Source organism: Schistocerca nitens, chromosome 2 (genome assembly GCF_023898315.1).
Source record: "Schistocerca nitens isolate TAMUIC-IGC-003100 chromosome 2, iqSchNite1.1, whole genome shotgun sequence".
NCBI classification, from domain to species: Eukaryota; Metazoa; Arthropoda; class Insecta; order Orthoptera; family Acrididae; genus Schistocerca; species Schistocerca nitens.
Window position 1 is genome coordinate 1105284320 of NC_064615.1, and position 22488 is coordinate 1105306807.

Consider the following 22488-nt stretch of genomic DNA (forward strand, 5'->3'; position numbering starts at 1 on the left):
AGCGACCCCGTCTCTTCCAAAGCCGGCACAGTTACGTAATTTATCGCTGGCACGTTCTACGAACAATTAGTTGGTAATTGTTGATAATGCAGCCGGTTTGGGCGCAGAAAGGATGCCGCTGATGGCTTCGTAGAATATTAAACAAGTAAAAAAAAAAAATGTATTCCAAGACATCTCTGAAGCCGCTACAGTGATTGATTATGCAAATTGAAAAACTCGTCACTGACAACAAAATAATTCCACTCTGCTCTCGATAATGAAGCGAGCACACTTTCTCAGCGACCACTCTGCACTTAAAGGAGAAACTGAAGAAACTATGATCCACTTCCTGACCAAATGACAACGATAACTGAAAATTTCGCGTCACTAAAGCACATGCATACCGTCGATTGAGTTAGGTGAAAGATCAGTGCCGAGGGAGCACTTAGCAAAGCAGCAACAGCTATGCCTTGTCGATTTAGCCACGTGTCTCTCTCCATTGTCATCCTCTTCAATTCTTCATATAATGCTGCGAATAGACTGCAAACGCCTGGAATGTGAATTTGGTTGAGAGAAGGTGATGTACTGGTGCACCCCTAATGGAACACGAGACACACCTCAGGAACGAACATCGCAGCAAGTAGCCTGTGGCAGAAAATCTTAAGTAGTGCTGTGAAACTAGAGGGGCGTACAGTAAGTAATACCCGTACAACACTTTCTTTCTGAAAGCGGGTTTGTTTTATTCAGGATTCCAATACACCACATTACTCACCACTCTTACGGTGACATATCTCTGTTTTTCAACACAATCTCCGTTCAATGTGACAACCTTACGCCGGCATTCTGGGAGAGCTTGCATACTCACGTGGTACCACTCTAAAGTCGATATCGAAGCGAACGTCTTGCTGTATCAATTACCTCTTCAACATCCACGTACTGCTTACCGCAGAGTGCGTCCTTCATTGGGCTAAACAGATGGAAGTCGGAAGGTGCGAGATCCGGTCTCTAGGGTGAAAGAGGGAAAACAGTACAATGAAGTTCTGTGAGCTCATTCTGTGAGCATAGTCTTGTCTTAGGCGTTGCGTTGTGATGGGGAATGAGAAGTTCGTTCGGATTTTTGTGGCGGCGAGCACGCTGAAATCGTTTCTTCAGTTTCATGAGGATTGCACCGTGAGGGATGACATCAAACAGAATGACGCCTTCGGACTCCCAGAAGATCGTCGCCATGACTTTACCAGCTCAGGGAGCCGTTTTGAATTTTTTCTTCGCAGCAGAGGTGGCGTGGCACCACTCCGCGGATTAAACTTTTATAACAGGCAAGAAACCGGGTTTCATTGCCTGTGTCAATGTTCGACCAAAAATTGTCACGATCAGCCTCGTAACGTTCTAGAAATTACTCACAGATCGTTCCTCGTTAACTTTTATTGTCATCTGCTAAGGGGCGAGGAATCCAGCGGGCACACACCTTAAAAAACACAAATTAGTGGAAAAGTGCGTCAGCACTACCAATAGAGAAGTCCAGTTGTGCAGACATGTATTTAAGTGTGCCTGGTCTATCAGCTCAAACGAGAGTGCCCGCATGTTCGAACACTGCAGGAGACGAAACTCGCCTCGGAAAATGGCAGAAAACCGAAAGAGTTTCTGGTCATATATAAAACACACCAGTGGCAGGACGCAATCAATACCTTCACTGAGCGATAACTACGGTGAAGTCACCGATGATAGTGCTACCAAAGCAGAGTTATTAAACACGGTTTTTCGAAACTCCTTCACCAAAGAAAAAGAAGTAAATATTCCTGAACTCCAATCAAGAACAACTGCCAAGATGAGAAACGTAGAAGTAGATATGCTCGGTGTAACAAAGCAGCTTAAATCACTTAATAAGGGCAAGACTTCCGGTCCAGATAGTATACCAGTCAGGTACCTTTCAGAGTATGCAGATGCAATAGCTACATATTTAGCAATTATATAAAACCACTCGCCCACAGAAAGTTCCGTACCTAAGGACTGGAAAGTTGCTCAAGTCACACCAAAACCAAAAAATGGAAGCAGAAGTAATCCGCTGAATTACTGGCCCATTTACCTAACATCGATTTGCAGTAGGGTTTTGGAATATATACTCAATTCGAACATTATGAAGCATCTCGAAGAAAACGATTTACTGACAAATAGACAGCACGGGTACACAAAATATCGTTCTTGCGGGACACAACTAGCTCTTTATACTCATGAAGTAATGAGTGCTATCGACAGGGGATGTCAAAGTGACTCAATATTTTTAGATTTTCAGAAGCCTTTCGTTACCGTTCGTCACAAGCGTCTTCTAACCAAACTGTGTGATTACGGAATATCGCCTCAGTTGTGTGACTGGATTCGTGATTGCCTATCAGAAAGGTCACAGTTCTTAGTAATAGACGGAAAATCATCGAGTAAAACAGAAGTAAAATCCGGCGTCCGCCAAGGAAGTGTTATAGGCCCTCCATGGTTCCTGATCTATATTAACGACATTGGAGACAATCTGAGTAGCCCTCTTAGATTATTTGCAGATGATGCTGTCATTTACCGTCTTGCAAAGTCATCATATGACCAAAACTAATTGCAAAATGATTTAGGTAAGATATCTGTGTGTTGCGAAAAGTGGATATTGACCCTGAATAATGAAAAGAGTGAAGTTATTCAAAGGAGAACTAAAAGAAGTCCGCTAAATTTCGATTACGCGATAAGTCACACAAGTCTGAAGGCTGTGCCCGCATCTCGTGGTCGTGCGGTAGCGTTCTCGCTTCCCACGCCCCGGTTCCCGGGTTCGATTCCCGGCGGGGTCAGGGATTTTCTCTGCCTCGTGATGGCTGGGTGTTGTGTGATGTACTTAGGTTAGTTAGGTTTAAGTAGTTCTAAGTTCTAGGGGACTGATGACCATAGATGTTAAGTCCCATAGTGCTCAGAGCCATTTGAACCATTTCTGAAGGCTGTATTTTCAACTAAATAGTTAGGGATTACAATTACAAATAACCTAAATTGGTACGATCATATAGATAATGTTGTGGTCAGAGCAAACTAAAGACTGCGATTCATTGGCAGAACTCTTAGAACGTGCAACAAATCTACTAAAGAGACACTACACTTGTCCGCCCTATTCTGGAGTATTGCTGTGTGTTGTGGGATCCGTATGATGTGGGACTGACGGATGATATTGATCAGGTTCAAAGAAGGGCGGGTCGTTTTGTATTATCGTGAAGTACAGGAGACAGAGCCACAGACATGATATGTGAATTGTAGTGGCAATCATTAAAAGAAAGACGTTTTTCGTTGTGACGGGATCTTCTCATGAAATTTCAATCGCCAGTTTTCTCTTCCGATTGCGAAAACATTCTGTTGGCACCCACCCACCTACATAGGGAGAAATGATCATCACGATAAAATAAGAGAAATTAGGACTCGCACAGAAAAATTTAAGCGCTCGTTTTTCCCCCGTGCCGTTCGAGAGTGAAACGGTAAGACAGCTTGAAGGTGGTTCATTGAACCGTCTGCCAAGCACTTTATTGTGAACAGTGGAATAATGACGTAGATGTAGATGATACACAGATGAGTGCGGCCGACCGGCGGAGGTTTTGCGCGATCGTAGACATTCTGCAAGTGCCAATGAATATCTGCGATGCTCTGGTTTTCCGCCAAAACAAACTCACTGGCAGCTCTTTGCTTGAGACACACCTCCGTTACAGACACCATTTTGAAGGCTCCGTATAGCGCCGCGACCTACCGGAATGTCATGAAACCATAGCGGCTGAAGCAGGAATAATCCTTACAAAAAGGCCTCGAAGAGTTGACGATTTCTTTCGGACGAGGATATGCAACAGGCAGTAGGGACTTCTTCACGCAACAGGACACACTGTTTCACCCACCAAACGGGTTTTCTTCTACCTCATGCGTCCGCGGGATGACGTCCTCAATTCCTACGGCAGTTTTACCAGAGTGAGATATCGATTCTGGACTGTACAGTCTTCAACCAGAAACATTTTGATCGCCCCTTATGGCAAAAAAATGCACCAGCAATGGATACGAACGGCCTTCGCAGGTGTAGGACTACGCCGACTGCTCGCAGGGAAGAGGGACCGTCGCTTCACAACCGACGTTTGTGGTCTGCCCCGTCATCATCAGCAACTCGCCACAAAGTCAGAATTCTGCACCGACGGATGGCGGATCAGCGGTCACGTTCCACTTCGCGTAGACAGAGGAATTGAGCAGTTCACCTGGCGGTACGCGCTGTAACCTGTAGCAGTCCGATGGAAGGATTTGAGTTTTCGTTTGCCGATTGCGTGGAGAACGTTGACTACCATCATTTGTAGTGCCCACTGTCTAGTACAGGGAAGGTGGTGGTACGGAACGGTGGTGCATTGGTTAGAACGTTGTTTTCACTGCAGACCCCAGCTTCTTAGCTATACTGACACAGCGAATGAGAAAGCTAATTACTTGACTTCAGTGTACCTAAAGCGAAACAATCAAACATATACAGAACATTGAGTGAAAGAACAGTCTCACCGCATTGTGAGTTAAGAATGTCTTCTTTAGTTTACATCCACTTCAGGAATTTGAATTTCCACGATTTTCGACAGGTACCTCTTAACTGACTGCGAAATTCCTCTAGATGTAAATCCCTTGAATGTACAGTACATAGCCACATTAGTTGCTGGGAGGTCAGTGATTTTACGTCATTCTCGAAATCGAGCAATAAGGTTGAGGCCTCTTCCTTGCCCTTGACGCGGCAAAGTGCCCCTAAAAGATGGAAGAATCAGCAATGCTAAACGTCATGATAGTGCAGGATGCACTGCAATGAAGACACGTAATGTGTATCCACAGGACATATGACCTGTAACACATTCCGGACAAATCCCCTATTCAGATCTCCAGGAGTGAATTGTCAAGGGGCAGATGATCATGATAAAAATATAGAATAAGAAACGAAAGGGAAACGAAGCCTGAAATATTAGAAGTTTGAACGTGAGAAGCTAGAAAATCTATAAATGGAAATGCAGGGGCCCAATCTAGATACAATGGGGATCAGTAAAGTGAAATGGGAAGAATATAAGGATTTGTGGTCAGGCGAGTAAACGATAACATCGACGGTTGCAGCAAATTGTGTAACAGGAGAAGTATTCGTTGTGAATAGAAAGGTACGGCAGAGAGTGGGTGATTGTGAACAGTTCAGTAATAGGGCTGTTCTCATCAAAATAGACAGCAAACCAACACAGACTACAATAGTCCTGATATACATGCCGATATCTCAAGCAAAGGACAAGAGATACAACTTATGTGAATACTAATCGGATAGTTCAGTATGGAAATGGAGATGTAAATGTAATAGTCGTTGGGGGGTTCCAGCATGGTTGTGGGGGAAGGAAGAGAAGGAAGCGCTAGGGGAGAATGCGGATTTTGTAGTGGGAACTAGAGAGGAGGAAGGCTAATTGAGTTCTGCAATAAATATTTGTGAGTAACAGCGAATATTCTGTGTAAGAATCACAAAAGGGGGGCGGTGTAGTTGGGAAAGGCTGTGAGATACGGGAGGATTCAAGTTATATTACATCGTGGTAAGGCAGAGATTATGAAATCAGAGCTTGGATTTTAAACCATACCCAGGAGCAGATATAGACTCAGATCATGACAGTAGGGTAATATCAACAAAATAGTATGGTTGGAGTAGGATTCGTTATGAATGAGAAATTAGGGCAGGGAGTAAGTTACTGTGTACAGTTTACATTTGATGAAGAGTACGCTGAAGTTTACGAGAGTAGTCAGGAAGAACGTTCTCTGAGGCTACAGGTACAGCGGTAATGAATAGGTCAACAGACAGTTCAGTTTATGAGGACGTCTCTGAAAAGGGCAGTCACCGAAATTGGAAAGGAAAACGTAGGTACAATGAAGGTAATTGCGAAAAACCTATGGATAACAAAAGTAATACTTCAGTTGATCGACGAAAGGAGGAAGTACAAAAAGGGGCATGGAAATTCAGGATTACAAAAACAAAAGTCCCTTACGTATTAAATAAATAGGTAGCGCAGGGAAGTTAAGTCAAAAGCAACTTTCGGTTAAACTAAAAGCAAGGGCGGTAACATAAATAGTGCAATGGAAATACTATTGCTAAATGCAGAGGGAGAGCGGGAAGTTGGAGAAAAAATTGAACACCTGTTTGAGTGGGATGGCATGTCTGATGACGTGACAGAAGGAACGGGGGTTGACAGGAAAGAGGTTGAAGATCCAGTGTTAGAATCAGAATTTGGACGAATTGCGATCAAAGAAGGCAGCAGGGACATCTAACTTCCATCAGAATTTCTAAAATCACTGGGGGAAGTGGCAATAAAAGGATTATTCACGTTGGTGTGTAGGATATATGAGACTTTCGGAAAAACATTCTCACAATGTCGAAAATAGCAAGAGCTGACAATTGCGAGAATTATCGCACGATCAGCTTAACAATGTGTCCAAACTACTGACAATAACAATATACAGGAGAGGAAAATTCAGGATAGCTTTACGGAAAGTAAAGGCAAAAGAGAGACAGCTCGGACGTTCCGGTTGATAACAGATGCAAGATGGAAGAGGAATAAAGATACATTAATAGTATTTATTGACATGGGAAAAGTATTCGACAATGTAAATTGGTGCAAGATGTTAGAAATTCTAAGAACGATGGGGGTCAGTTATAGGGACAGATGGGTAATACGAGAGCCAAGAAGGAACAATAAATATGAAGACCAAGAAGGAAGTGCTCGAATCAAAAAGGAAATAAGACAGGGATGTCGTCCCACATGTTCAATATATACATCGAAGAAGCACCAACGGAAGAAACAGAAAGATTCGGTGTGGCATTAAAACTCAGGTTGGAAGGGCATCAATAATAACATTCGCTGATGACATTGCTATCCTGGGTGAAAGTGTTGAAGAATTATTGCAGCTGCTGAATGGAATGAACAGTTTAATGAATACAGAATTTGGACTGAGAGTGAATCGAAGAAAGGCGAGTGTACTGAGAAGTAGCAGAAATGAAAGCAGTGAGAGGTTTAACAACAGAAGTGGGGAGACGAATTTAAGGAACTCTGCTACCTAGGCAGCAAAATAGCCCAGGATGGCCTAGCGAGAAGGACGTAAAAGGCAGTTTAGTATGACAAACAGTTGGTAAGCATAAAGAACTCAAAATTCTCATACATATGCATGAAATGCAAATTTTAGCAGAACAAGAAACAAGATTTTTGGACTAAAATGTTACAGAAACCAAAAATCACAGTATGTTTAAAGGTAAACCAGCAATAAAAATTATGAAAGGCATGAGAATACTTGGTTCGGCCTTCTATATTCAAAAAAATTTGTAGATAACGTTAGAAAATGCATATCAAGTTCAGAAAGACACTCTCTTCTAACAGTGAAATGCAAAAACAAACAGTATACCTTTGTTAATTGCCATGCTGTAATTAATAATGAGAATAAGAAAATTCCGAATAAAGTAGATGATTTTTCAGAACTTCTGGAAGACAGAATATTAAAATTTTCAAAATAAAATCTTATGTCATTAGGGGCTCTTCACATACAAATATGGAGAAAAAAATTTTCGAAAAATAGTCCAAAAAAGAACGAACAAAAATGGCATGAGACTAATTAATCTTTGTCAAACACTGGAGCTAAAATTAACGTCATCTTCCTTCAAAAAATTGCCAGGAAGTGCAAAAAGATGGATATCTCCAAATATAATACTAAGGGTGTTCCAGTGAGGTAACGTGGTTATTTTTCAAAATAATATTAAGGAAATCACGAATATAAAAGTAACAAGGAACAGGGAATTTGATCATTACCTGAGTAAAATCAAACCGAAACTTCTCCCTAATAAAAGCAAAGCTTGATTAAATATAACACAGACGGGCTCAACTTCACAAAAGAGGCAATCAAACATTTTCAAGAACAAATAAAAATTGTTAAATCAGGGAATTGGTTCAAAAATGGTTCAAATGGCTCTGAGCGCTATGGGACTCAACTGCTGAGGTCATAAGTCCCCTAGAACTTAGAACCACTTAAACCTAACTAACCTAAGGACATCACACACATCCATGCCCGAGGCAGGATTCGAACCTGCGACCGTAGCAGTCGCGCGTCTCCGGACTGAGCGCCTAGAACCGCTAGACCACCGCGGCCGGCAAATCAGGGAATTGGTAAGAAATATTCAAAGAAATCAACAGGGCTGCGAAGAAGGTTTTTGGATCAACGAAAATGAACAAGACAACCTGGCTGAATGAAACCTGTGAAAAAGCAGCTGCAGAAAGAACGAAAAACTAGAAAAAATGAAAATGTTCTGGGAAGACTGTGCATCTTGTTGAATTTAAAGTGTAATGGGAAGAAACAGCAACAATAATAAATAGTGCTAAACGATCTTTTTGAGAAGACACTGTTTACTGACATTCAAAACAGCTTTCTTAAAAATAGCTCATTCAATTCCTATCACATATTTAAAGGGCTACCAAGCTCGAAGTATTTGATTCAGAGATGAAAATTATAAAATAGGTCTTAGGAATACCCAGAACTGTGAAATACTAAGAAAGTATTTTGAACAACCCTTGAACTCTGAAGGACCCAACTAAAAGCTAAAATTTCCAGATCTTCACGAAAACACAGAAGTATATCAACCACATACAGCTGACGAAATTTAGAAAAAGCAATAAATAACTTGAGAAGCTACATAGCCTGTGGAGGAGACTACAGTACTGCTGAGCTTATAAAATGGTATCAACCAAAAATTATAACTAACTTTGAGATCATGTATGAAGTAAGATGGGAAACTAAAAAGATTTCAGAAGACTGGAAAGTCGCTCACATCCATCCTTTGCACAAAAAAGGTTATAAGCATGATGTACATAATTGCAGAGGTACTTCTCCACTGTCAGTGGGTTATAAAATATTTTCAACAATATTACTAAATAAGAAAAGTGATAAGCATGATGTAAATAATTACAGAGGTATATCTCCGTTGCCACTTGGTTATAGAATATTTTCAACAGTATTGCTGATAATGATATAAGCAAGAGTTGGTAGCCATTGGCGAGAATATCAGAGTGAATTTAAAAAGGGCTGTTCTTACTCAGAACGGATTTTCAACCTAAATATCATAATCCATCACAGACTTAAAAACTAAGGGCTTAGTTGTAACACACAGATTTTAAAAAAGCATATGATTTGGTTGATAGGGAAACGCTAGATCAAGTGATCCGAGAATCTTGCATTAAATCTCAACCAGCAAACCTTATTCGTGAAACGCTCGCAGACATAAGGTTAAAATAAAAGTTTCGGTATGAAATATCTAAGACATTCAAAATAAAAACAAGTGTAAGGCAAGGTGACGAACTGTCTCCACTCCTCTTCTACTGTATCCTACATAAAATCATAAGAGGATGGAAATAAAACCTAAAAGAATGTAAGCTGACCCCGGCAACACTGGGGATTAAGAACCAAGTTACAGAAACTCAATGTCTAGCACTCATGTCAGCACTACAACACACAGCAATAAATCCAGAATGTTTTTATGCAAGTGAATGTTTAGTATTGAATTAAAAATGACACAAACTTGAAGGAAGAATCATTCGAAAAACATTCTGCCTGCTAAAAAATACAGAGGGGTGGAAATAAGGAAGTAATGAAGTATATCGCAACATAGAAAACGTAACTGAAACGCTACCGAAGAGGCGACTGCTACTTTTTGGACATTTTTACAGAATGAACGACAACAGGTTAACCTAACAAATTTTTAAATATATTCGGGACAAGAACTCAACAATATCATGAGCTCAAGAAGTTAGGACTGATATGGAAAGAAACAGCATAAGTGAAAAAGATGCAACAGAAAAAGAGATTTTTAAGGATTCCAAGGCAGAAGGAAGAAGACAGGGTCAAAATTGTCTGAGGAGAGGAGAAGGAGATATGGTGAGAAGATGAAAGAATACTTGAGGAAGAAGAAAGAAGAACAGAGGAGGAAGATTTGAAAATGGCATTAGTCCTTAGATATCCCAAATGGAAAATAATAATAATAATAATAATAATAAACCCCGTGGAGGCCCGGGAAAAGAATAGGCCTCCGGTATGTTCTGCCAGTCGTAAAAGGCGACGAAAAGAACAAACCACTAATAGGGCTAACCCCCCTTCTAGTGTGATTACTTGGTTCAGGACAGAACTAAAGAAGCCTCGGACAAGCGCCGTCATGGTCGGGGACGGCGCTTGAACCCTATGCCCGCCCACAATGGTAATGACACTGCTAGCCAACTGGAAAATGATTTAAATCCAAATAGAGGTGTTTTGCAGGATATGCTTCCTGCAACCACCCTAGAAGGAAAACAAAGACAGAGGATGAGATGGTCAGATGAAGTTAATCGACACCTCATGTTCTGTTATTACCAAGCAACAAACCTAGGAACCAACACAACTGGATACAGATCACAAGTATACACAACATTTATTACCAGATACCCAGAATTAAAATTTTTAACAGAACAACGTCTAGCTGATCAGATTCGTGTAATAATAAAAAATAACAGGATACCCCAGTCAGAATTAGAAAACATCAAACAACAAGTACAACAAATACTGGAACAAAATAATGTGCAATTAGAAGAAGAAGAAAATACAGTAATGGACTCAAACATCCCAGAGCAAACAAACAAAGAACAACACGCATCAATTAAACAATCAGAGGAAAATGAAATTTTAAGACAGCCACCAGCACAAGCACAAATAGAACACGAAGTGACACACATGTTAGATATAGAAGAAAAATTTCAGTTGACATATATAGAATACAAAGACACAAATACAGACATTAGACCAGTCTTGCATAGACCACCAAATAGCCCACAAGTCGAAACAACAATAAAAACTGTCAACACAATCATACACAACAAAATAAATGAATACACAACTATGGAAGAGTTACAACTACTGGTTTATGTAGGAGCACTCACTACACTAAATATACACACTAGGCAGATATCAGAACCAACCAACACACAGAAGAAACCCACAAAACCAGCATGGCAACACAGGCTACAGATCAGAATAGAAAAACTGAGAAAAGACATCGGACAGTTAACACAATTTATAAGAAATGAAATATCAGACAAAAAACGAAAAAGGTTAGGTAAAATCTCACAACAAGAAGCAATAGAGCAATTAGATGAAAAGAAGCAAAAATTACAAGCTTTGGCGAAACGACTTAGAAGATACAAAGAAAGTGAAAATAGAAGGAAACAAAACCAAACATTCAACACAAACCAAAAGAAATTTTACCAGACAATAGATAACACACACATTAAAATAGACAATCCACCAAACATAAGAGACATGGAACACTTCTGGAGCAGCATATGGTCAAACCCGGTACAACATAACAGGCATGCACGGTGGATACAAGCAGAAACAGATACATACAAGATGATACCACAAATGCCTGAAGTGATAATTTTGCAACATGAAGTCACCCGAGCAATTAATTCTACGCACAATTGGAAAGCCACTGGAAATGATAAAATAGCAAATTTCTGGCTAAAGAAGTTCACCTCAACACATTCACATCTAACTAAATTATTTAACAGTTACATTGCAGACCCATACATACTCCCTGATACACTTACACATGGAATAACTTATCTGAAACCTAAAGATCAAGCAGACACAGCAAACCCAGCTAAATATCGCCCCATAACATGCCTACCAACAATATACAAAATATTAACTTCAGTCATTACACAGAAATTAATGACACATACAACACAGAACAAAATTATAAATAAAGAACAAAAAGGCTGCTGCAAAGGAGCACGAGGATGTAAAGAGCAACTGATAATAGATGCAGAGGTGACATATCAAGCTAAAACTAAACAAAGGTCTCTACACTACGCATACATTGATTACCAAAAAGCTTTTGATAGTGTACCCCACTCATGGTTACTACAAATATTGGAAATATACAAAGTAGATCCTAAATTGATACAGTTCCTAAACATAGTAATGAAAAACTGGAAAACCACACTTAATATCCAAACAAATTCAGATAATATCACATCACAGCCAATACAGATTAAGCGTGGAATATACCAAGGAGACTCATTAAGTCCTTTCTGGTTCTGCCTTGCTCTGAACCCACTATCCAACATGCTAAATAATACAAATTATGGATACAATATTACTGGAACATACCCACACAAAATCACACATTTGCTATACATGGATGATCTAAAACTACTGGCAACAACAAATCAACAACTCAACCAATTACTAAAGATAACAGAAGTATTCAGCAATGATATAAGTATGGCGTTTGGAACAGACAAATGTAAGAAAAATAGCATAGTCAAGGGAAAACACACTAAACAAGAAGATTACATATTGGTTAACCACAGCGACTGCATAGAAGCGATGGAAAAAACAGATGTCTATAAATATCTAGGATACAGACAAAAAATAGGAATAGATAATACAAATATTAAAGAAGAACTAAAAGAAAAATATAGACAAAGACTAACAAAAATACTGAAAACAGAATTGACAGCAAGAAACAAGACAAAAGCTATAAATACTTATGCCATACCAATATTGACCTACTCATTTGGAGTAGTGAAATGGAGTAACACAGACCTAGAAGCACTCAATACACTTACACGATCACAATGCCACAAATATAGAATACATCACATACATTCAGCAACAGAAAGATTCACATTAAGCAGAAAGGAAGGAGGAAGGGGATTTATCGACATAAAAAACCTACACTATGGACAGGTAGACAATTTAAGAAAATTCTTTCTAGAACGAGCAGAAACTGGCAAAATACACAAGGCAATCACTCATATAAATACATCGGCTACACCACTGCAACTTCATAACCACTTCTACAACCCTTTAGATCACATAACATCAACAAATACGAAGAAAGTAAATTGGAAAAAGAAAACACTACATGGCAAGCACCCGTATCATCTAACACAGCCACACATCGATCAAGACGCATCCAACACATGGCTAAGAAAAGGCAATATATACAGTGAGACAGAAGGATTCATGATTGCAATACAGGATCAAACAATAAACACCAGGTATTACAGCAAGCATATTATTAAAGATCCCAATACCACAACAGATAAATGCAGACTTTGTAAACAATAAATAGAAACAGTAGATCACATCACAAGCGGATGTACAATACTAGCAAATACAGAATACCCCAGAAGACATGACAATGTAGCAAAAATAATACATCAACAGCTTGCCTTACAACATAAACTTATAAAACAACACGTTCCCACATACAAGTATGCACCACAAAATGTACTGGAGAATGATGAATACAAATTATACTGGAACAGAACCATTATAACAGATAAAACAACACCACATAACAAACCTGACATCATACTCACCAATAAAAAGAAGAAATTAACACAATTAATCGAAATATCCATACCCAATACAACAAATATACAAAAGAAAACAGGAGAAAAAATTGAAAAATACATCCAACTCGCTGAGGAAGTCAAAGACATGTGGCATCAGGATAAAGTTGACATCATACCAATTATACTATCAACTACAGGAGTCATACCACACAATATCCACCAATACATCAATGCAATACAGCTACATCCAAACATATATATACAATTACAGAAATCCGTAATTATTGATACATGTTCAATTACCCGAAAGTTCCTAAATGCAATATAACATGTACCGTACAGCAAAAAGGAAGTGACGCTTGATAAAGGTCCGCGTCACTCCATTCTTAACCAGACTTCTAAAAAGTCTGAGAAAGTAAAGAAATAATAATAATAATCCCTGAGGAGGCCCGGGAAAAGAATAGGCCTCCGATATGTTCTACCAGACGTAAAAGGCGACGGAAAGAACAAACCACTAACAGGGCTAAACCCCCTTTTAGTGTGACTAGTTGGTTCAGGACAGAACTAATGAAGCCTCAGACAAGCGCTGTCATGGTCGGGGACGAAGCTTGAACCCTATGCCCGTCCACAAGGGTAACGACACTGCTAGCCACACGGAAACTGATTCAAATCCAAATAGAGATGTTTTGAAGGATATGCTTCCTGCAACCACTCTAGAAGGAAAACAAAGACAGAGGATGAAATGGTCAGATGAAGTTAACCGACACCTCATGTTCTGTTATTACCAAGCAACAAACCTAGGAACCAACACAACTGGATACAGATCACAAGTATACACAACATTTGTTACCAGATACCCAGAATTAAAATTTTTAACAGAACAACGACTAGCTGATCAGACCGGTGTAATAATAAAAAATAACAGGATACCCCAGTCAGAATTAGAAAACATCAAATAACAAGTACAACAAATACTGGAACAAAATAATGTGCAATCAGAAGAAGAAGAAAATACAGTAATGGACTCAAACATCCCAGAGAAAACAAACAAAGAACAACACGCATCAATTAAACAATCAGAGGAAAATGAAATCTTAAGACAGCCACCAGAACAAGCACAAATAGAACATGAAGTGACACACATGTTAGATATAGAAGAAAAATTTCAGCTGACATATATAGAATACAAAGACACAAATACAGACATTAGACCATTCTTGCATAGACCGCCAAATAACCCACAAGTCGAAACAACAATAAAAACTATCAACACAATCATACACAACAAAATAAAATACAACTATGGAAGAGTTACAGCTACTGGTTTGTATATGAGCACTGACTACACTAAATATACACACTTGGCAGAGATCAGAACCAACCAACACACAGAAGAAACCCATAAAACCAGCATGGCAACACAGGCTACAGATCAGAATAAAAAACTGAGAAAAGACATCGGACAGCTAACACAATTTATAAGAAATGAAATATCAGACAAAAAACGAAAAAGGTTAGGTAAAATCTCACAACAAGAAGCGATAGAGCAATTAGATGAAAAGAAGCAGGAATTACAAGCATTGGCCAAACGACTTAGAACATACAAAAAAAGTGAAAGTAGAAGGAAACAAAACCAAACATTCAACACAAACCAAAAGAAATTATACCAGACAATAGATAACACACACATTAAAATAGACAATCCATCAAATATAACAGACATGGAATACTTCTGGAGCAACATATGGTCAAACCCGGTACAACATAACAGACATGCACGGTGGATATAAGCAGAAACAGACACATACAAGATGATACCACAAATGTTTGAAGTGATAATTTTGCAACATGAAGTCACCCGAGCAATTAATTCTACACACAATTGGAAGGCCCCTGGAAAAGATAAAATAGCAAATTTCTGGCTAAAGAAGTTCACCTCAACACATGCACATCTAACTAAATTATTTAACAGTTACACTGTAGACCCATACACATTCCCTGATACACTTACACAAGGAATAACTTATCTGAAACCTAAAGATCAAGCAGACACAGCAAACATAGCCAAATATCGCCCCATAACATGCCTACCAACAATATACAAAGTATTAACTTCAGTCGTTACACAGAAATTAATGACACATACAACACAGAACAAAATTATAAATCAAGAACAAAAAGGCTGCTGCAAAGGAGCACGAGGATGTAAAGAGCAACTGATAATAGATGCAGAGGTAACATATCAAGCTAAAACTAAACAGAGGTCGCTACACTATGCATACATAGATTACCCAAAAGCTTTTGATAGTGTACCCCACTCATGGTTACTACAAATATTGGAAATATACAAAGTAGACCCTAAAATGATACAGTTCATAAACATAGTAATGAAAAATTGGAAAACCACACTTAATATCCAAACAAATTTAAATAATTTCACATCACAACCAATACAGATTAAGTGAGGAATATACCAAGGAGACTCACTAAGTCCTTTCTGGTTCTGCCTTGCTCTGAACCCACTATCCAACATGCTAAATAATACAAATTATGGATATAACATTACTAGAACATATCAACACAAAATCACACATTTGTTATACATGGATGATTTAAAACAACTGGCAGCAACAAATCAATAACTCAACCAATTACTAAAAATAACAGAAGTACATGTATCAATAATTCCTCCCCTCATGAACCATGGACATTGCCATTGGGTCGGGAGGCTTGCGTCCTCAGCGATACAGATAGCTGTACCGTAGGTGCAACCACAACGGAGGGGTATCTGTTGAGTGGCCAGGAAACGTGTGGTTCTGGAAGAGGGGCAGCAGCCTTTTCTGCAATTGCAGGGCAACAGTCTGGATGATTGACAGATCTGGCCCTGTAACACTAACCACAACGGCCTTGCTTTTGTGGTACTGCGAACGGCTGAAAGCAAGGGGAAACTACAGCCATAATTTTTCCCGAGGGCATGCAGCTTTACTGTATGGTTAAATGACGATGGCGTCCTCTTGGGTAAAATATTCCGGAGGTAAAATAGTCCCCCATTCAGATCTCCGGGCGGGGACTACTCTAGAGGACGTCGTTATCAGGAGAAAGAAAACTGGCATTCTACGGATCGGAGTGTGGAATGTCAGATCCCTTATTCGGGCAGGTAGGTTAGAAAATTTAAAAAGGGAAATGGATAGGTTAAAGTTAGATATAGTGGGAATTAGAGAAGTTCGGGGGCAGGAGTAACAAGACTTCTGGTCAGGTGAAACAGGGTTATAAATACAAAATCAAATAGGGGTAATGCAGGAGTAGGTTTAATACTGAATAAAAAATAGGAGTGCGGGTAAGCTACTACAAACAGCACAGTGAACGTATTATAGTGGCCAAGATAGACGCGAAGCCCATGCCTACTACAGTAGTATAAGTTTATATGCCAACTAGCTCTGCAGATGATGAAGAAATTGAAGAAATGTATGATGAGATAAAAGAAATTATTCAGGTAGTGAAGGGAGACGAAAATTTAATAGTCACGGGTGACTGGAATTCGACAGTAGGAAAAGGGAGAGAAGGAAACATAGTAGGTGAATATGGATTGGGGCTAAGAAATGAAAGAGGAAGCCGTCTGGTAGAATTTTGCACAGAGCATAACTTGGTTCAAGAATCATAAAAGAGGGTTGTATACATGGAAGAATCCTGGAGATACTAAAGGGTATCATATAGATTACATAATGGTAAGACAGAGATTTAGGAACCAGGTTTTAAATTGTAGGACATTTCCAGGGGCAGATGTGGACTCTGACCACAATCTATTGGTTATAAACTGTAGATTAAAACTGAAGAAATTGCAAAAAGGTGGGAATTTAAGGAGATGGGACCTGGATAAACTGACTAAACCAGAGGTTGTACAGAGTTTCAGGGACAGCATAGGGGGACAATTGACAGGAATGGGGGAAAGAAATACAGTAGAAGACAAATGGGTAGCTCTGAGGGATGAAGTAGTGAAGGCAGCAGAGGATGAAGAAGGTAAAAAGACGAGGGCTAGTAGAAATCCTTGGGTAACAGAAGAAATATTGAATTTAATTGATGAAAGGAGAAAATTTAAAAATGCAGTAAATGAAGCAGGGAAAAAGGAATACAAACGTCTCAAAAATGAGATCGACAGGAAGTGCAAAATGGCTGAGCAGGCATGGCTAGAGGACAAAAGTAAGGATGTAGAGGCTTATGTGACTAGGGGTAAGATAGATACAGCCTACAGGAAAATTAAAGAGACCTTTGGAGAAAAGAGAGCCACTTGTATGAATATCAAGGGCTCAGATGGAAACCCAGTTCTAAGCAAAGAAGGGAAAGCAGAAAGGCGGAAGGAGTATATAGAGGGTCTATACAAGAGCGATGTACTTGTGGACAATATTGTGGAAATGGAAGAGGATGTAGATGAAGATGAAATGGGAGATATGATACTGCGTAAAGAGTTTGACAGAGCACTGAAAGACCTGAGTCGAAATAAGGCTCCGGGAGTAGACAACATATCATTAGAACTACTGACATCCTTGGGAGGGTCAGTCCTGACAAAACTCTACCATTTGGTGAGCAAGACGTACGAGACAGGCGAAATACCCTCAGACTTCAAGAAGAATATTATAATTCCAATCCCAAAGAAAGCAGGTGTCGACAGATGTGAAAATTACGGAACTATCAGTTTAATAAGTCACAGCTGCAAAATACTAACGCGAATTATTTACAGACGAATGGAAAAACTGGTAGAAGCCGACCTCAGGGAAGATCAGTTTGGATTCCGTAGAAATGTTGGAACATTTGAGGCAATACTGACCTTACGACTTGTCTTAGAAGACAGATTAAGGAAAGGCAAACCTACGTTTCTAGCATTTGTAGACTTAGAGAAAGCTTTTGACAATGTTGACTGGAATACTCTCTATCAAATTCTAAAGGTGGCAGGGGTAAAATACAGGGAGCGACAGGCTATTTAGAATTTGAACAGAAACCAGATGGGAGTTATAAGAGTCGAGGGGCACGAAAGGGAAGCAGTGGTTGGAAAGGGAGTGAGACATGGTTGTAGCCTCTCCCCAATGTTATTCAATCTGTATATTGAGCAAGCAGTAAAGGAAACGGAAGAAAAATTCGGAGTAGGTATTTAAGCCCATGGAGAAGAAATAAAAACTTTCAGGATCGCCGATGCATTGTAATTCCGTCAGAAACAGCAAACGACTTGGAAGAGCAGTTGAACGAAATGGACAGTGTCTTGAAAGGAGGATATAAGATGAACATCGACATAAGCAAAACGAGGATAATGGAATGTAGTCGAATTAAGTCTGACGATGCTGAGGGAATTAGATTAGGAAATGAGACAGTTAAAGTAGTAAAGGAGTTTTGCTATTTGGGGAGGAAAATAGCTGATGATGGTCGAAGGATATGAAATGTAGACTGGCAATGGCAAGGAAAGCGTTTCTGAGGAAGATAAATTTGTTAACATCGAGTATAGATTTAAGCGTCAGGAAGTCGTTTCTGAAAGTATTTATATGGAGTGTAGCCATGTATGGAAGTGAAACATGGACAATAAATAGTTTGGACAAGAAGAGAATAGAAGCTTTCGAAATGTTGTGCTACAGAAGAATGCAGAAGATTAGATGGGTAGATCACATAACTAATGAGGAGGTATTGAATAGAATTGGGGAGAAAAGAAGTTTGTGGCACAACTTGACAAGAAGAAGGGACCGGTTAGTATGACATGTTCTGAGCAATCAAGGGATGACAAATTTAGCATTGGAGGGCAGCGTGGAGGGTAAAAATCGTAGAGGGAGACCAAGAGATGAATACACTAAGCAGATTCAGAAGGATGTAGGTTGCAGTAGGTACTGGTGGATGAAGAAGCTTGCACAGGATAGATTAGCATGGAGAGCTGCATCAAATCAGTATCAGGATTGAAGACCACAACAACAACAACAACAGAAGTATGCATCAGTGATATAAGTATGGCTTTTGGAACAGACAAATGTAAGGAAAATAGCACAGTCAAGGGAAAACACACTAAACAAGAAGATTACATAGTTGACTGCATAGAAGGGATGGAAAAAACAAATGCCTTTAAATATCTAGGATACAGACAAAAAATAGGAATAGATAATACAAATATTAAAGAATAACTAAAAGAAAAATATAGACAAAGACTAAGAAAAATACTGAAAACAGAATTGACAGCAAGAAACAAGATTAAAGCTATAAATACTTATGCTGTACCAATACTGACCTACTCATTTGGAGTAGTGAAATGGTGTAACACAGACCTAGAAACACTCAATACACTTACACGATCACAATGCCACAAATATAGAATACATCACATAGATTCAGCAACAGAAAGGTTCACATTAAGCAGAAAGGAAGGAGGAAGGGGATTTATCGACATAAAAAACCTGCATTATGAACAGGTAGACAATTTAAGAAAATTCTTTATAGAATTAGCAGAGACCAGCAAAATACACAAAGCTATCACTCATATAAATACATCGGCTACACCACTGCAATTTCATAACGACTTCTACAACCCTTTAGGTCACATAACATCAACAGATACGAAGAAAACAAATTGGAAACAGAAAACACTACGTGGCAAGCACCCGTATCATCTAACACAGCCACACATCGATCAAGACGCATCCAACACATGGCTAAGAAAAGGCAATATATACAGTGAGACGGTAGGATTTATGATTGCAGTACAGGATCAAACAATAAACACCAGATATTGCAGCAAGCATATTGTTAAAGACCCCAATAGCGCAACAGATAAATGCAGACTTTGCAAACAACAAATAGAAACAGTAAATCACATCACAAGCTGATGTACAATACTAGAAAGTACAGAACACCCCAGAATACATGACAATGTAGCAAAAATAATACATCAACAACTTGCCATACAACATAAACTAATAAAACAAAACGTTCCCACATACAAGTATGCACCACAAAATGTACTGGAGAAGGATGAATACAAATTATACTGGAACATAACCTTTATAAGAGATAAAACAACACCACATAACAAACCTGACAACATACTCACCAATAAAAAGAAGAAATTAACCCAACTAATCGACATATCCATACCCAATACAACAAATATACAGAAGAAACCAGGAGAAAAAATTGAGAAATACATCCAACTGGCTGAGGAAGTCAAGGACATGTGGCATCAGGATAAAGTTGACATTATACCAATTATACTCTCAACTACAGGAGTCATATCACACAATATCCACCAGTACATCAACGCAATACAGCTACATCCAAACGTATATATACAACTACAGAAATCTGTAATTATTGATACATGTTCAATTACCCGAAAGTTCCTAAATGCAATGTAACATATACCGTACAGTTAAATGGAAGTCGCGCTTGATCAAGGTCCGCGTCACTTTCCATTTTTAACCAGGCATAACGTCTGAGAAAGGAAAGAAATAATAATAATAATAATAGTAATATTGTATGGCTGAATAGCCTGATGCAAGTCTTTCTATTGGCCGCCACTTTGGCGGCTTGAACGTCCCTAGCCTGACCCAATTATCCCACTGGGGAAATGGAACCTACAGTTTAACGTGGAATCAGAACATTGTTCCTGATGAGGCCTCAAACAGTCGAGAGGTAAAGAGTGGTTGAAAACGAAAACTGAAAAATCCGTATCCCGACCGAGACTCGATCACTCGACATCTCAGTTTCCAAGACCGAGATTTACAGTTTCCTCTCTGAAAGCAGGGTGAGGAAATGTGACCTATCCGGGATACGAGCTTCTAATCTTTGGGCTAGAAGTCAAACGCGCAATCCATTTATTTACTTTACAACCTTTCTTTTTATTACAAAAATTATTACTATTTATTTCAGAAGGAAGTCCCACAACCATGTAAGAAACGCGAATGTGGAATAAAAATAAACAACAAAATTAATAAATAAATAAATAAAACTTTGAATACAGTGAGACACAAAGTCCATACCAATGTAACCTCGGTTCTGTAGCGACTTTACTAATTATGCTAAACTGTTTTTACTTTTAAATACATGTCATCTGTACCATTACGTTTCCACCACACATCAACCATTACTGAAAGTTAAGTTTTTCTAGAAAGACATCATAATCACCATTGGCTGTATAAAATATTTATTATTACGATTGCAATTTCGGCCTTATGGCCATTTTCAAGTAACTCTGCAAAAGTTACATTCTGTCAGAATATAAGACTATCTGACATGAGTACACGTCGTCGTCAAAATGCAGGCTTCTGACTGCGAGAGTCGCACAAGTTCCGATGAGTGCAACACTTATTACATGGTAATATGTTGTTAAATATGTACTGAACTATCAGTGTCACCATCGTTCTAATAATCTATCACACACACAAGCTCAGGTGCGATGACAACATATGGCTCCACATGTCAGATAGTCTTATATTCTGACAGAATGTAACTTTTGCAGCGTTACTTGAAAATGGCCATAAGGCCGAAATTGCAATAGTAATAATAAATATTTTATACAGTCTATGGCGACTATGATGTCTTTCAAGAAAATTTATATAACTGTGAATCCAAACCATGAGAAGTTAATTAAAGTGAAGTCCTCTCTCACATGAGCGTAGTTGTGTACTTGTGCAACATATCGAGAATCTGGCACCCACAAGCGGCCTCAGATAAGCCCGGCCGGGAAAACTTAGGGGTGAGCAAGTTAGCGAAGGTCCGTGAGAGCCGGGCAATTGTTGGCTCGCCAGTATGCAGAATGCCTATGTTGGCGAAACGCCAAATGATATCCTTCCCCATCACCACCAAGCACGAAATGTACGAAATGACCATGCAGCCACATTATTGTGTTATTCTTCGTAGTTGGAAGAAGCAAAGTGGCAGGCCACACAACAACGTCAGTGGTGTAAGCGGTGTCAACAGATCCGGTAAGGAAACCCAACAGTTTGAAACGCCCCCTTAGAAAAACTATACAAGACTGTGCTTAAACTGGCACACAATATTTTTAGCGCAACGCAATCTGCCTTTCAAAAACCCCTACAAAAGAATGGCCCTGACTAACATTAACCTATAC